Genomic DNA, 17,265 nt, shown 5'->3' on the forward strand with positions numbered 1-17,265 from the left:
GTTACAAACCCAAAGAATTATTTTGAATAGAGCCATAGCCATGGATTGTTGATTTATGGAAAATGTGAAAACACCGGTCCTTCCCAGAAGGAGTTTAATAGTATAATTCAGAGCTAAAACTGCAAAAGATGACAGATAAACAATACGGGGAGGACAAGTGTTCCAGTAGTGAAAGCTGAGAGATGCTTATGTTACAGAGACCAGGTTTGATACGAGACTTACTGTGTTGTCTTTTAGATTAACTAACTGCCAGCTGCCCTGTGGTTTGGAGTGAGGTTCAGGTTATGTCTTGCACTACTTTCACATATTCTTCTAGTTTGAAGGAGAATGAGTATCAGGATGTGAAACTGTTAAAAGGTTCATTCAAACTTACGTGATCCATACCAGCTACATTTTGTTTTCCCTTGGTCTGTTTAGTATTTTGGTTTTTGTGGGGGTTTTTGGTTGTTGGTTTGTTTTTTTTTGTGTGTGTGCGCTATGAATGCAATTGATTTTGTGCAGATTCAGGATGTAAAAAATACTAAAAAAGGTTTACTATGTTACAGATTAAAATTGAAATTGGTTACATAGTTAAATGACCTCTGTGGGCTCCTGGCCCACTGGGCTGGTGGCGTTTCTGGCCCCCACGGGCTGCCGGCCCCTGGGAGTTTAACTGGAACCAATACTTGTTAAACTCTTGTATCCTTAATGCAGAGTGGAAATTACAGTATCCTTTGTTTTCCTGGCTCTATAGTCCTTGTGCATCCAAATCTCCCACTAAAACAAACGGAAATGCTCACTATGGAGGGAATGCAACATTAGGCCTTACACGAGCATTTGTACCTTTTAGATTCAGATCAAATAAGGTTATTTTTCTGCACACCTGACTTTTTCCAGCTAACTTTTTCATAGGTACTTTATGTATAAATGTGTAATCTACAGTAAGATGTGGAAATACATTTTATGAGAAATTTTAGTTTTCATTTTAGAAAATAAGGCACTTTTCAGAATGTCATTTACTTCTTTTTCTTTCAATAAAAATTCTCAGTGTTAATATGTAGATTCCAGGCACTGTCTTGCAAGTATTGAATACAGTCCCTTTAGTGCCCATGTTTTTCCCTTGTAGGCTGATGGTAGCAATTATGGTCAATGATCTTCAAAGTACAAATCTTCTCAGAATCCTTGACAACTCAATCATTATGGTTTATCGTGTCAGGAATCCCTTTATATAGGGATTTATTCCTGAGGCTGAAGTTGTTCAAGTGTATATTATGTCCAGCAAACTCTGCTGAAAGAATTTCAGGGTTGCTAAGTCAGCTACTCAGAAGTTAAGAGAGTTAAGGCTGCCTATGCAACCTTAATTCGGCTTGCTTGTGCATGTACATTAGGATATAGTCTTCATTGCATGATCACGTGCAATGGCCCCTGCAGCCACAGAGACAGATGCCACTCATGTTGCTCATCTCTGATGTAGGAGTCTTACTGACAACAGTCTCATTGACTATGCGACTGATTCATCCTCAAGCAGTTCCATCCTGTCTACTGAAAGAAATGGTGGTGTCCTGTGTTTAAGCAATAGTAAATGACTCTGTACTAAAGACCAGTGTTTCTCAACCAGTGGTACAAGAGCCCTTAGGGGTACTCGAGAGGAGTCTGGAGGGTACGTCAACACAACTGAAATTTGGAGAAAACTGAATTTTTATTTTAAGTTTTACAGCACTTTTTAATTTTTGTACTTTTTAAACCCAAAAATTTCATCATCCACTTGGCTACGATTAAGTTGTTTAAATAAATGTTGCAATGGTAGAAAAAAAATTGTGTGTCTGAAAACTGTAGGTACTGGGGGTACTTAAACTTTTTTTTTTGAAAAGGGGTACTTTATGAAAAAAAAAGGTTGAGAAATACTACTAAAGACTATAAAAGGGGCTGAATTAAGGTTACACAGCCAGCCTTAAATCTGGCATTCATCAGTTTTTTATAGTGTTTCATGGTGCAGCCACAACTTGCTTTTTGAAGCAGTTTTTTTCTGTATAATATTTAGTATAATGTGTATGCATATAAATTTAATATAATATGGACTTCTTTAGTAAAACTATTGCATGTGTTTCTTGATAAAATACCTTCTCTCCTGTTCAGGAACAAACATACATTGATGCAGTACAAAATTGCTGCACAGAAAATTAAAATGCAAAAAACACATTTTGAAATTGTGCAAAAGCCACTGTAATATGATTTAAAAGAAGGGATGGTCATCCCAAGAGAAATTACTGAAAACATCTGAAATAGCATTTTGGGGTTGTTTTCGCAAGACGGTGGAGCTGGCATATCTAAGGATAATACTGTCATATAATACTGATCACTTCAGGGAAAGCTCTGTCACTTGTTTACTTACAGTGTTGTAGATAGTTGAAGTGGGTGCTTTGTTTCTAAATACAGAAAAAAGGATGTTCACCAAGTAAGTGAAAAGAAAAGACTTGGACCCATGGCTTGAAGATGGATTTTGTTGCTTCTATTTACCCCCATCTTCCGTTTTCTCATTTATTCATTTTTTTTCACTTGTTTTACATATGCATTTAGGATGTTCGGAAGTTGCTGATTTTATAGCCCGGGGGAGCTGAAATTACCAATCTACAGAAGAGGTATGCTACAGGCAGTGGCAGCTCTGTTTCCTGCCCAAAAACGTTCCTGAGACTAGACTGTTAGGGATTTTTTCTGGTGGTGGGAGGATATGTCATTTTCTATATACTTTCAATTTGTGGTCTCTGCTGAGTCTGAGAAGAGCAGTAGTTGGGGGTTTGGGGTGTGTGGGCACCTGTTTGCCAGCAAATCAACTGAGAGTAACTCATTTCACAGCAAGCACTGTTGCCTTTATCACTTCCATAATAGCTGCTCAGTTTCAAAAAGCCAGTGAACATTACTGAGAGAATAGGGTAGGACTAGACAGTTCTTGGTATTTGTAATTGCATATTGAATCATTTACTACTGTTATGAATCCAATTTAGGCTGATAATGAAATGTTACTGTCTCTTGGGTTGGTGACTTTTGTGGCTTGTGAGTTTGGTATTCTGGTTCCTTACGAACAACTATATTAATCTCAAAAAAGCAACACCATTATTGGCATTCTCAGCAGAAAGGCCATGGGAACTGTCTCAAATCTTGCTTGGAATTTCCATTGTATGTGAGGAAACGTGCATTGCCACTTCCTCTCTTATACTTATCTGGAAAAAATGAAGCCGTTTTCAGGGCTTCAGTCAGTTTCAGAAGACTTCCTTCTGGAGGGGTGTCTATATGTGTGTGTGCTCACACATGCAGCCATTCCAGGGCACACCCCTTCCATCTGACAGAATAAGTAAAGCAAACTCCTTCATCCCTAGAAGATAAATCCTGTTTGCTGCCTGAGGGGGAGCTAGTTCTCCCTTGATTGAAAGAATAGTGAAAGAAAAGACAGTGATTGAACGCTTAATGTGAGTTTGTTCAATTTCAGAAAGTCCAATCAATCTGATTTAAGAACTAGCAGCATTGAGGATAGATTACAAAGCAGATTAAGGATTTTAGATAAAATCCAATCTTCAGAGGCATATTCTAGGAGACTAGGGAACTCATAGCAGCCAAAATAGATATTCATATGACCTGCATTTGTGAATGGATATATAATGAAGACAGTTGTTGCTTTGAGGATCATCTCGCTTCCCCCCCTGCCCTTCCCTGCCCTGCCCTATCCCTGCTCTACACCTTTTCTGAGGACCCATTCATTCTTTCCACTCTCCCGCCATTGCTTGTTCTCTCCTACCTTCACTAAGTTATTTTCATCAGACTGGGGCAGAGGGTGGGGATGAGAACTCTGGCTGGGAGTGCAGGCTGCAGGGTGGGGACAAATGAGGGGTTCAGGATTGGGAAGGAGGCTTTGGATTGGGGGGCTGGGGCCAAAGCCTTTGGAGTATGAGGGGGGCTGGGAAAGGGGTTAGGGTGTGGGAGGACTCTGAGGGAGTGGGGCCAGAAATTATGGGTTTCAGGTGCATGAGGGAGCTCTGGGCTGGGGCAGAGGATTGGGGTGTATGTGCTGTGGGCTCTGGGGTGTAGGAGGGGGCTCAGAACTGTCACTGAGGGGTTTGGAGTGCAGGAAGGGAGTGCAGGCTATTGGGTGATAGTCTGGGAGCAGGAGTGGGCAGGGCTCAGGGCTGGAGTGGGGATTGAGGTGCAGGCTCTGGGAGAGGGCTCTAGGTTGGGGCAAGGAGGTAGGATATAGGAGGGAGCTTGGGGCAGGTATGTGAGGGGTGGTTGGAGTACAGGCTCTGGATGGTGTTTACCTCAGGCAGCTTCTGGAAGCTGCCGGTATTTCCATGTGGCTCCTAGGTGCAGGGTGGCCGGGGGCTCTCATATTGCTGCCCTTGTCCATGGGTGCCACTGCTGCAGAGCCAGCACTCAGAGCGGGGGCAGTGTGAGGAGCTTCCCTGGCCTAGCGGTCACAGGGAAGTCATGCAGAGCCAGGAAAGGCAGAGAGCCTGCCTTAGCCCCACTTCACTGTTAACCAGGCTTTTAACAAAAAACATGTCCTGGCAACCTTATGTGTGTTAAACTTATCATAGGTAAATGTATTAAAGTCTGAATCTGTGATACATTTTTAAGGTCAAAAGCAATGTTCCCTCTAAACTGTGCAGCAACACAGCTTCACAGGTGATTCATCAGCCCTGCCCAGTCAGAGGCTCAGGGCTCCAAATGAAGCTGTGCTGCCATGCAGCATCGAGGGAACACTGGTCAGAAGAGACCATTCTGATCATCTCCTTTGGCCTCTCCTATACATTGTAGGCCACAGAATTCAACCACTCCCTCTGAAATAGACCAGTAGCTCCGGGCTGACTTACTTAAGTCCCCAAACCATCATTTAAAGACTTTGTTAGAGAGAATTCACAATTTACATTAGTTTAAACCTGCAAGTGACCCGTGCCAAAAATTCCTTCCTGATTTCTGATATGGCGGGGGGGGGGGGGGGGAGGAGGAGATATGAGTTAGATAGACACTGTGTGTGTGGGCAGAACCCACCAGGCACATACGTGGGAAAGAATTCTCTGTAGCAACTTGGAGCCCTCCCCGTCTAGTGTCTTGTGTCCAGCAGTTTGTTATTGGTAGTCACTGATAGGCCACATGCCATTATAGGCAGTCCCATCATGCCATATCCTCCATAAACTTGCCAAGCTCAGTCTTCAAGCCACGTAGGTGTTTTGCTTCCACTGCTCCCCTTGGAAGGCTATTATAGAACTTAACTCTTCTGATGGTTAGAAACCTTCATCTAATTTTGAGCCTAAACCTGTTGATGGCTAGTTTATAGCCATTTGTTTTTGTGTCCCCTTGGGCACTTGACTAAATAACTCTTCTCTCTCCCTGGTACATCTCCCTCTCTGATCTACTCATAGAGGCAGTTATATCTTCCCTATAGCCTTCTTTTGGTTAGACTAAGCAAGTCAAGCTCTTTGAGTCTCCTCTTGTGAGGTAGATTTTCCATTCCTCAGATCATCCTGGTAGCCCTTGTCTGTACCTGTTGCAGATTGTCTTCATCTTTCCTAAACATAATTGACCAGAATTGCACATGGTATTTTAGATGAGGTTATGCCAATATCTTGTATAATAGTACAAACTCTAGAAATGTTAGATAGGGTCTAATTGAATAATCGTGTAACTGCATCAACTTTTAGTGGTTACATGGCTATTCGATAGTCTCTGGAGATGGGGCCATCAGCCAGTGCACTCCCGGCCCCACTCCCAGGGAGTCCCTGCCACCTTGTGCTGCTGCCTATTAGAGGCAGCAGCATGGGGTGGCAGGCGTGAGCTGGTTCACAAGGGAAGCTGGTTTAAAAACTGGCTTCCCATGCAGATTGGCTCCCGCCTGCCGCCCCAATACAGAGGCGGCAGTGTGGGGTGACGGCAGCCTCTGTCCATGACGGGCTTTTAAACTGGCTCCCCCCAGCACTGGCTCCTGTCTGCCCACTGCCTCTGCATGTAGTCAACAGGATGAACTGATAAGTTTTGATTTACTACCTCTTCCTTTTGCATGTTAAAACCCCGTGATGTCTGCTGCTTTAAGCCTTAAGATTGTTTGTGGATTCTTTTGGAACTTCTAATCAGTGAACATATTCTTAGATCTCTTCTCGACAGTATATACTATTCATATCACCACTAAAATGGCTTTAGCCAACTTTAATTTTCGATTTCCTGTTATTTGATGGCTGTTGCTCTAACCTCCCAATCACATTATCTTTTTACATTTCCCACTTCCTGGACAAAGCCCGTTGTCATTAAAACCAGTGACAAAACTTAAATTTTATTTCAGAAGGATCAAGCCTTTTTATGAAAAAGAGGGAGCTTTATTTCATCTATTGATTTCATTACTCTCCTTCTGTATTCCAGATGGGGAACCCCAGGGACTTTTTAATGTTATGAACTCCCAAGTGTGTGTGTGTGTGCGCGCTCACTGACACTTCACTGGTGTATCTTTACAATGGAGATGTACCATGACTTTTACTTGTTCCTTCTGTCAGGGAATCGGGCTCAGTATCTATTTTAGTTGTTTATTACTGCCTCATTTCTGTCTAAAAAATGAGCATGGAGAACTCTTACACTCTACCTATCTGGATGACTCTGCATACTTATGTATGATTGTAGACTGTTCACTTTTAGACTAATTCCTAAGGCTCCTTACTTTTCTATATTTGTGGTAGCCTTATGTTGTTCCTCTCACTTGTGTGTGTCTGCAGTTGTTTTCTAATTGATTTCTCTTTTTTCATATTTTGTCTGTTGACTTATTTTCTAGGATGTTAAATGGCCCAGTTAAGATGGGAACAAGTGAACATACAGTGAGACCTGTATAAGAGATGATCTGTGTAGATGACCTCCTATGTTGAGATTAGGGACCTGGTTACCTGGTAAGTACTGGGTGATGTGGGCCTCACACGGGGCCAGAAGCGGCAGGGGGGCGGGCAGGTGTTCCAACTTCTGGCCCTGTGCAAGGCTGCTGATTCCCAGCCTGCGTGGGCTGTGAGCCTACAGCCTGGGGCCAGGAGCTGCCCCTGTGTGTGGCGCAGGGGCTGCTCAAGCCTGGCTCTGGTGGGTGCTGGGCTGGCCCACCCTGTTCAATCAGTTAACTGGTTAAACTTAATGTTTAATAGTTTAATTAGTTGAATGGGATTTTATATTCCTAGCTGAGATCATCCTGAAGTGTCATTAAATACATTTGACAACTTAGTTTGAAAATCTGTTATTTAACCAGCTTTTGTCTCTGTCCTTTGTTGCTTAAGGTAAATTCTATGATATTTTGTGACTGTGAAGAAGTTCAGTGGTTTCTGTAGGTTGACTTTTTGGATATATTTCTCTCCACTCCTTTGCTTCCACTGAGGCATCTTACTACTCTTAAATATTTGGACCCAATCTACGCAACAACCCTCTCTCATGCAGTCTCTCCAACTTCAAGGGCACTCCTTATCTGAGAAAGAGTCTCTTGCCAGAATAAAAGTAGGGATTTCAGAGCTATCTTTATTCTCCTCTCCCATGATGCATCTGGGAGAGTGTCTTGGATATCAGCGATTCCACATGCTTACATTTCTGTGGTATGTCTCCACTATTAGGAACGATGCTTTTTGTGGTGGTATTCCCCATTATGAGAGATGCTTTTATATGCTGTGCTAGATTCCATTTTAGATACTGTCCTTAATCAGATGTATTTCATTAGTTATGCAAAACCTGTAAGGGCATGAAGCCTGGCTCAGGGCAATCAGACAACTAGTGCCTACTTCACAGAACAAAAAAAGTCTGATTCTCACATTTCATTGGCTAAAAGCTATTATTTTCTTATTCCTAAACAGGCTTTCATTAACTTACAAGAGTCTCTCAGTTGGTCCCTCTTCATATACAACAGGGGTGGGGAACCTCAGGCTTGGGGGCTGGATGTGGCCCCCAGCTTGTCTGGATCCAGCCCATGAGGCTCAACCCCCAGCTGCTCCACCACAGAGCTAGAGCACACAAAGTCTACTAGGTTGGACCCCCCCCCCTCCCCCTCCATGCTCTGGCGTAGAAGGAGAATGTGAGGAGTGTCTTTCTCCTCCTCAGTCGGGTTCCACGCCAGTGAAGGGTTTTTGTGTGTGTCCCCTGACTGATTTTATTGTGGGTCAGTGGCTCCAAACTCAAAAAAAGGTTCCCCACCCTGATATACAATATACATTTGCCCTAATTTGTTTACTAAGTGAAACTTATCAGCTGCTGCCTGAATTGTGTTACTAATGGATGTTGGAATAAATCATTAGAATGTCTTCTTTCAAACACATTTGATTTAACTTTGTGCCATATGGGAAGTTTCAAAAGTTGCAGTATAAGGATATCTTACAGCCAAGTGTAAACATTGGAAATAAAATGACTCTGATTTGATGGTTGTCAAGTCTTGAAACAGTCTTTTGCTCACACACACTACATTTAAGCTCATTGGTAGTGAATTTGGTGTGAGAAATGAAATTCCCACATTGATTCAGTGCATTGTAGTGTAAAAATTGAATTTCTAGTTTAAAAAGAAGCTGCTTAATGTGAATTTTCTGTTTGTGGGTGAGTTGATTGTGGAAATATTAACTATGAAATAGCTTCATAGAATCATAGGGTTGGAAGAGACCTCAGGAGGTCAAGTCCAACCCCTTGCTAAAAGCAGGACCAATCCCGACTAAATCATCCCAGCCAGGGCTTTGTCAAGTCAGTGTTACCAGATTTGCCCAATACTTTGGGGTATGCTCATTTATTAGGGTTATTCTTATGGGACTGGGGAAGTTTAACAATTCTGTCAGTGTGCTGCTTGTGCTTACTTGTGCTCTCATATGGAGCTGAATTCTCCCTGCTGCCAATTCTCCCTCCCACTGGAGCTCTCCTGCAGGAACTAGGTTCCTCAGGATGGGGTTCTTCCCACTGTAGCAACACACACAGACACTCACACCCACTAACAGAGTACGCCAGATGACACGGTAATCAGCACTTGCAAGCTGACCCCTCATATGTCCCTGGACTCAGCAGGCTGGGTTTGACAGCAGTGCCACACTGAACCCTCATGAGCCTTTGGACTCATATGCCCCCAGGTTCAGCACTTCCCTGTCCCCACTTTCACACCACAATCATTCTCTGGTAAACCACACGATGAGGAAACCCCACAGGATTTTGGGCACTACAGGGATCTTTAGCTTGGGTACAAGAAGTGTTGTTGCAGAGCGAATGGGGGAAACCAAACCAAAACCCCTTGAGGAAGAGTGAGCGAAAGAGAAAGAGAGAGAAGCAACCAGTTTAACAATGAAAGTTATTTAAAATATATATATATAGGGAGCCAAACACACAAAACAGTTACAATATTAAATCTAAATTGAAACTGATTACAAATGTTAGGGCTAGCTAACCATGTAACAGTTTACATAGGGCAGAGTCAGGCTATGCCTGGGGATGGGGGGAGAGGGGAAAGAGAGAGACAGACAGACCTCACCACTCTGTGGAGTTTGCACTGATCGGGGTTCCCAGATGATGATGGGAGCTGGGGGTCCAGAGGGCAGGAGACAAGCAGAGCAGAGCCCCCAGCATGATCAGACAGGAAATGGAGAAGTCTCAATGGAACTGATGCAGTTTAAATTCAGGTATCAGAAGGCTGATATCAAATCCCACCCTCCCCGCTCTTCTCTTCTGTAGACTACATAAGACCAAATCCCTCAGCCTCTCCTTGTAAATCATATGCCCCTAATCAGTTCTGTTGCCCTCCAATGGACTTTCTTCAGTGCGACCTCATCTTTTCTGTAATAGTGGGCCCAGAGTTGGATGCAGTATTCCAGAGGTAGGCTCAATAGTGCAGAATAAATGGGAAAAATCGTTTCCCTCGATCTGCTGGCAGTGCTACTAATGCAGCCTAATATGCTGTTAGCCTTCTTGGCTACAAGGGCACACTAACTCATATCAAGTGATCTCATCCACTGTAATCCCCTGAGCTCTTTCTGCAGAACTGCTGCTTAGCCAGTTATTCCCCAGCTTGTAGCAATACTTGGGATTCTTCCATCTCAAGTGCAGGACACTGCACTTGTCCTTGTTGCACCTCCTCAGGTTTCTTTTGGCCCAATCCTCCAATTTGTCTAAGTCACTCTGGACCCTATCCCTGCCCTCCAGCATATCCACCTCTCCCTCTAGCTTAGTGTCATCTGCAAACTTGGGTGCAATCCATCCCCTCATCCAGGTCATTAATAAAGATGTAGAATTAAACTGGCCTAAGAACCAACCCTTAGGGCGCACCAGTTGATACCAACTGCCAACCAGACATCAAACCATTGATCTCTACTCTTTGAGCCCAACAATTTACCTTAAAGTCCATTTATCCAATCCATACTACCTTAGCTTGCTTGCAAGAATATTGTGGGAGATGGTATTAAAAGCTTTGCTAAAGTCAAGGTATATCATGTCCACCGCCTTCCCCATATCCTCTGAACTACTTATCTTGTCATAGAAGGCAGTCAGGTTGATCAGTCATGACTTGCCCTTGGTGAATCATGCTGTTACTGTATCTGGAATTGCCAAATTGTTGAGCGAATTACTTGAAAGCCAAAAAATCAGAATCTAAGAGTACTGATCTCTCCCCCCCCCTCGCCCCGTACTTATTCAGTATGTGGATTTTGCCATTCTTGACACTTTTTGTTCCTTGATGTTAAAAAAAGAAAAAAAAGAAAAAAAAAAAGACCTTCCCTTTCTCATTTAATTCCACATCCCTTATGGGATATGTGTTAAAACAGTTCCTTTTTTGGGGGGCTTGGGGATGGGCAGAGGAGGAAAGAATAAGTTAAGTAGCTGAGAAGAGTTACTGAATTCCAAAATCCTTGATGAACTACTAGGTGAATTAATCCCTTTCCTGAAATAGGGAAACAAGCTGACTTATGTTTTTTTTTGTTTTGTTTTGTTTTTCAAATCTGGCAAGGCACCTTGTGGCTTTACTGTGGAAACATTTAGATCTGCATAGTAAGCCCTTCTGTCCCAAAGCTGAAATGTTTCAAAAAATGTTCTTTGTGTTTTAAATACAGGTGAAACAAACTACCCCTCTCCCACCTGTCTACCCTCTCTGTGATAATTGACAAGTAAATTTGACACGGACTCATTCGAGTAAGGTAGCAACAGGTGCAGTTTCCTTAAAGTGACTTTAGAGGTTTCTTTTGCTAACATTTTGCCCTTCCATTAGAAAGCATTTTCCTTCAAATTTTTTAACAATGAAGTATGGCTCTCTAAAAGACAAATATACTGTAGCTCTAAAAGTAAGAACCTTGCATAACTTAATTTTGAACTTATCTTCCCCTGTGACATTTATTTTGCTTGATGTGGAGAAAAAAGCTTTTCTTCTCTTTTGGGCTCTTTTGGTTGCTTTGGCTGCTTTACAGTGGTTTAGTTTTTTGACCTAAACTAGTCAAACTTAATTACTGTATACTGACCCTTCAGTAAAATATTATTAAATGTCCTCTTTTCACATATATTAATAGCCCTTAGCAATAGTTTCATGAAACAGCACGGCAATTAATGGGTTGCCTGTCCGGTATGTGTAAAGTTCTGTGTGCTGACAACACTGTTAGCTCCTAACTTAAAGCAGTTTTTAATGCTTAACATTTATTTTATTGCAGTTTCTGTTAGAAAAAGTTAGAAAAACAGAAAAAATCTTAACTGTTTCCTCTTAACCACAGGTGTCCTTGTCCCTTTTTTTAAAGGTATTTCTTATGTCAGCCTTCTAAAGGAGTCAAATAACTCGTAATAGATCACACTTACTCTTTCAGTAATTTTGTAGAACATGTTTTTATGTGGCACATGTACTGAAACTCTGTCCCTAGGAACTATCAATATAAGGGGGATGTATTCCTTTAAGCTTCTTGCTCTCTGTTCATTTCCCCTTTACATCATGCCCTCAAAATACTCTCTAACTTTATATATGTTTTGTGTTATAATAGGTGACCCAAAACTGGACTTGCCAAACTATGCACCTGAAAACATATAGTAACCCTTCATTTATTGTTGTACTCGTGGTCCTGAAAAATGCTACTGTAAGCAAAACTACTTTAAGCAAATCAAATTTCTGCATAAGAATTAATGAAAATAGTAGGAGGGGTTTACATTCGGGGATTTTTTTTTCCATCAGACAAAAGGCCGTACATACATATACACAGTCTAAGTTTTAAATGGGTTTAAACAGTGTAATACTATTTGCAACAAGGATGATTGTGAAGCTTGGTTGAGGTGGTGGAGTCCAAGGGTGAAATATTTCCCAGGGAATCTCTTGCTACTAAATGCTGAACTAGCACTGGTCTGCTCCCTCAAGGGTTAACATGTGTCTGTTAATGTAGCCTCTCTACAAGGCAGTATAGGCTGAGGCAGGAGGGAGGAAACACAATAGATGTGCATCAGTGGCTGCAGGCACTTCCCTGCAGGTAATGAACATAATGATGGATCTACACTATCATTCTGCAGTTCACCACTCTCTCCTCCGGACGGTGCATGCACGGTTGAACAGTGCCATGGGTTTTTGAATGAGGGGCATAGACATGCATTACCCACTTGGAATACTCTGCCCTTGTAAGTGGGGATGTAAGATTGTAGTCGTTTAATCGACTAATTGATAAGCCGGTTTACCCAAACGGTTACATGCAGCTTCCAGTCCTGTGCCAGGAGCAGCTCTAAGGCAGAGGGCAGGTGCAGCTGGACAGGAAGGGGAGGTGCAGCTTGAACTACAGCTGCATACCTCAGGGAATGTAGGGGAGCTTTTGGGGGACTGCCAGCCCACCTTGGTTCCAAGCCCTGGCAAGGTCAGGCTGCTTTTCCAGAAAATCCCTGCAAGTACTGGACAAAGCAAGCAGTCAAAGATGTTATAAGGGAGCAGTGCACGACTTTAAAGGAGCATGTGCATTAATGGATAAGCAACATAACAATGAAACAACATTAATGGGGCAACATTAAGTGAGTAATTGTAGTTGTATAGATGGTTATGGAGTAACAGTTTCATAGGATCCGAAGTGACTTAGCCTACACTGTTTCAAAAATGACAAACATCACTGAAAAGCATAAGGATTTAGAAGCCCGAGGGCTTGAATACACTTGTGTATGGTGACTAGTGCAGCAACAATGCTGCAGTGCTTTAGGATAGACTTTACCTACCTTAATGAGAGGAGGTTTTCCCCATCTGTGTAGATAATCCATCTCCCAAAGAAATGGTAACTAAATTGATGGAAGAATTCTTCTTTTGACCTACTTCTATCTATACCAGGAGTTAGGTTGGCTTGACTACATCACTCTAGTGTGGATTTTTTTACACCTTGGGGTACATCTCTGGGTTTACCTAATATTTTAGAGTAGGTCAGGCCTTCTTGTGGTTCCTTGTTAATGTTGAACTTTTTTGTCATTGTTTTATTTAGAATGGCTTTTATTCTTTTTTACCTTTGTTACCTTAGTTAATATTGGAAGCTGCACTTATAGTGTTAAATTTACCTTATATATATAATGACCTATATTGTAAGTCATTGTGGTGTTCCCTATTGTGTACATATAAAACAAAATGTTTCTACAGTCTTTGAGTTGAACAAGTTACAGAATTAATATAATTTAAATGACAGTGTTCTAGTATACATTTCTCATTCGTGAAGCACTGTTTTATTTGAGTCCCTGCAGGCAAAAGATTATGCTCAGTCTAGCTATGGAAGAAAATTAATGTCATAATAGATCAGATTTCCATTTTTTATTATAAAATGTAGGAACCCTAAAAAGAATGCTTCAGTAACAATTGAGCTGAATATTATTATTCTTATACGGTGTTCAGTACACTTATCAATGATCTAGACATAAATGTAAAATCTCTGCTGATAAAGTTTGCGGATGGGGATGACAATTGCTAGAGTTTTAAAAAATGGGGACAGAGCATTCAATCAGAGAAATGTGGAAACTTGGTTAGCTGGGCCCATTTGGACAAGCTATAGTTTAATAAAGCCAAATGCAAGGTTAAAGGTCTAATTACAGAATACTAAGGATGTAAAATTTTGATTCACTGGCTAATCGAATAGTCGATGCAATTTGCATCGACTGTTTGATTAATCGATAAGGGTGACTCTGCCAGCCTCATGCTCCCTGCAGCATTTCAAAGTGGCAGTGGCAGTGCCATGTGGTGCCTGGGGCCAGTGAGGGAGTCCTAAGCTGACCCTGGGTTCCATGCAGCGCTGCCGCTTTAAAATGCCATGCGCAGCCCAGGGCCAGCTGTACTCCGAGCTCCATGAGGACGTCCCTTGAGGGTTCTTGCGCATTTCAAAATAGAAGCACTCGGGTGGAGCCTGGAGTCAGCGGGACTTCCCACTGGCCCCGGGCTGCATGCAATGTGCCAACTTTGAATTGTACAAGAGTCCCCAGCAGGGGCTCTGGTGCATTTCAAAGCGGAAGAGTCCTCATGGAGCATGGGGTGCATGGGAGACTGAGTCCCCTGCTGACCCTGGGCTCCATGTTGCGCTGCTGCTTGGAAATGCCATGCAGAGCCTAGGGTCAGCTGGGGAGTCACCATCTGGCCCTGGACTCCGCACGGCATTTCTGCAGAACCCAGGGTCAGCTGGTGTTTCAAAGGGGTGGCGCTATGGAGCCTGGGGTCAATTCCGTGCAGTGCTGCCCGTTTCAAAGGGGCAGCGCCACACAGAGCACAGGATCAGCCGCTTTGAAGTACCCTCTCTTCTCCCTCACCCCTTGCTGCCTCTATCTGATAGAGGATGCAAGGAGGGAGGGAATCGACTAGTCGACTCCACTATCTAATAAGCATTTGCATTTTAAAGCATTTACTTTAAGCTTTTGCTTATCCGATAGATGACTAATCCTTAAGGGTATGTCTACACTACCCTCCTAATTCGAACTAGGAGGGTAATGTAGGCATACCGCACTTGCAAATGAAGGCCAGGATTTGAATTTCCCGGGCTTCATTTGCATAAGCCGGGCGCCGCCATTTTTAAATCCCGGCTAGTTCGAACCCCGTGCCGCGCGGCTACACGCGGCACGGAGTAGCTAGTTCGGATTAGGCTTCCTAATCCGAACTAGCTGTACTCCTCGTGGAATGAGGAGTACAGCTAGTTTGGATTAGGAAGCCTAATCCGAACTAACTACTCCGTGCCGCGTGTAGCCGCGCGGCACGGGGTTCGAACTAGCCAGGATTTAAAAATGACGGCGCCCGGCTTATGCAAATGAAGCCCGGGAAATTCAAATCCCGGGCTTCATTTGTAAGTGCGGTATGCCTACATTACCCCGCTAGTTCGAACTAGCGGGGTAGTGTAGACATACCCTAACATCCTTAGTTAAAACCAACCAATTTCTAGTTAGAATTATAGCACAATTTTAACAGTGAGGACGATTAACTATTGGAACAAACCACCAAGAGAAGTGGTAGGTTCTCCATCTCTTGATGTTTTCCGTTGAGATTGCATGCCTTGCTAGAAGATGTTCTTGGGCTCAGTGCTAGGATAATTAGTGAAATTCTCAGGCCTTTGTTGTGCAGAAGGTTAGAATAGATGGTTTGATGGTCCTTTCTGACCTTAGAATCTGAGACTAAGAATTTTGTTGCGAATTTTTACACTCTTCCTCCTTATTGGGAGAAGAAAAGATTGAGAAGAGGACATGAGAACAGTAAAGTACATAAAAGGTACGTGAAAGGAAGAGGGACAAAAATTATTCTCTTTAACCTCTGAGACTAGGGCCAGGACTACACTAGATCCAGAAGATCGGCTTAAGGTATGCAACTCCAGCTATGTAAAACATGTAGGCGGAGTTGATTTACCTTAAGCTGAACTTGGCTCAGTCTTCACAGTGGGAGGCTGACAGGAACAAACATTCCTGTCAGCTTCCCTTGTTTCTCCTGAGTGTGAAGAGTACCAGTGCTGACCGGAGCCACCCTTAGCATTCAATTCAGCGGGTCTTAATTAGACCAACATGGCAAAAGGAGATGTGACTTGAGGACAAGAAGAACTCAGCAGGCCCAATACAGATTGGAGGTTAGGAAAAACTTCCTAATTGTCCTGGTAGTTAAATTCTGGAATAAATTAATTAGGGACGTTGTGGAATCTCCATCATTGGAGATTTTTAAAAGCAGAGATAATATTTAGTTCTCCCATGAGCGCAGTGGACTGGATTAGATGCCCTCTTGAGGTAGAAATCACAGGACTGGAAATTATGCCAAAATGTTGTGAAAGAGATGGATGTTTCCTTTGATCCAGTAGTGCAGGAAAGGGTGTGGAGCATCTGCTACAGGAAACCTTCATGTAACTTGGAAGTTAAACTGTACAATTTATACTTTATGCTGCATGCAATAGAATACACATCTTTCCAAATGCTTAGAGCCAGTTTATTCCAATCTGGCTATGAGGGAAATGCCTTGTGATTTCTTATAGAAAGTAACTCCAAAAAATAGACATTCCAGTCCTAGTATCTCTTCCTGTACCTTTGGAATCCCACTTAACTGACATTGTCATAAAAAAGCGGATCAATGCATTTGCTTTCTTTTAGGTTTTACTAATCTATCTAAATCATGTAAACACCACTGCTGTTAGCAGTTTGAAAGCATAATATGTACAGGACAAAAATGCTAAACAGCATTTCTAACCGTTGATATATAGTGTGTTCTGCATCTCAAATATCTGGCTAATTTTATATGATAGGTACGATTTTTGATTGACTAATTTGAAGTATGAGCTTGTAATTGTGTTATACTGATGCATTTTTAATATAAATTTTTATTTAATCTACTCTTCTTGGGTTTAAATAATAGCCATTGTTGTCTGCCAAATACCAGCTGAGTTTATTTCTATAAATCAATTCTAGAAACAGTCTTTATACACAGTTATGCATTACAGGCAGAATATTTCTTATGTGTACCTGGATAATAGTTCATAATATGTTACAGTTTAATAATGATAGAATTTAAATAAAATAACACCTTCAGAGCTCATGACAAGTTATTTTTGTCTTGTGGGAACGAGTGGGTAAATTATCACAAAATTTGCTATGCCACTGTAGTTATAGATCAATTAGGATTTTCATCCTAAGTCCTATAATTAAGAAGTTATGAGTTGTGTAGGTGGAAAAATTCTCTCCAGAGTCAGTACTGGTATGGAAGGTTCTAACATAGTTGGGATTTGGGTTACTGGTTTCTTTCGTCCTTATTTTGCCTAAGCCTGCTTGTTTTAAAATATTTTGGGGGCTCATCTAATTCACAAATATCTTTAGTTTTGACTAACTGATTTTGCAGGC

General features: G+C 42.2%; 1 protein-coding gene across 5 annotated transcripts in view; it reads left to right on the forward strand.

Annotated features, from left to right (window-relative positions):
• The window catches only part of MGAT5 (alpha-1,6-mannosylglycoprotein 6-beta-N-acetylglucosaminyltransferase), a 272,734-nt gene that overhangs the window by 17,241 nt on the left and 238,228 nt on the right, over window positions 1-17,265 (forward strand). Inside the window, exons 2-3 of one of the 5 annotated variants that reach the window (XM_075933275.1) lie at window positions 2,557-2,618; window positions 6,785-6,896. The exons of 2 other annotated variants lie outside the window; for them this stretch is intronic. The gene's annotated coding sequence lies outside the window, so the exon portion shown is untranslated. The remainder of the gene's footprint in view (window positions 1-2,556; window positions 2,619-6,784; window positions 6,897-17,265) is intronic. 2 more of the 5 variants (XM_075933278.1, XM_075933276.1) reach the window with 2 other exon arrangements.

The sequence above is a fragment of the Pelodiscus sinensis genome, chromosome 7, assembly GCF_049634645.1.
Source record: "Pelodiscus sinensis isolate JC-2024 chromosome 7, ASM4963464v1, whole genome shotgun sequence".
In the NCBI taxonomy this organism is placed as follows: domain Eukaryota; kingdom Metazoa; phylum Chordata; order Testudines; family Trionychidae; genus Pelodiscus; species Pelodiscus sinensis.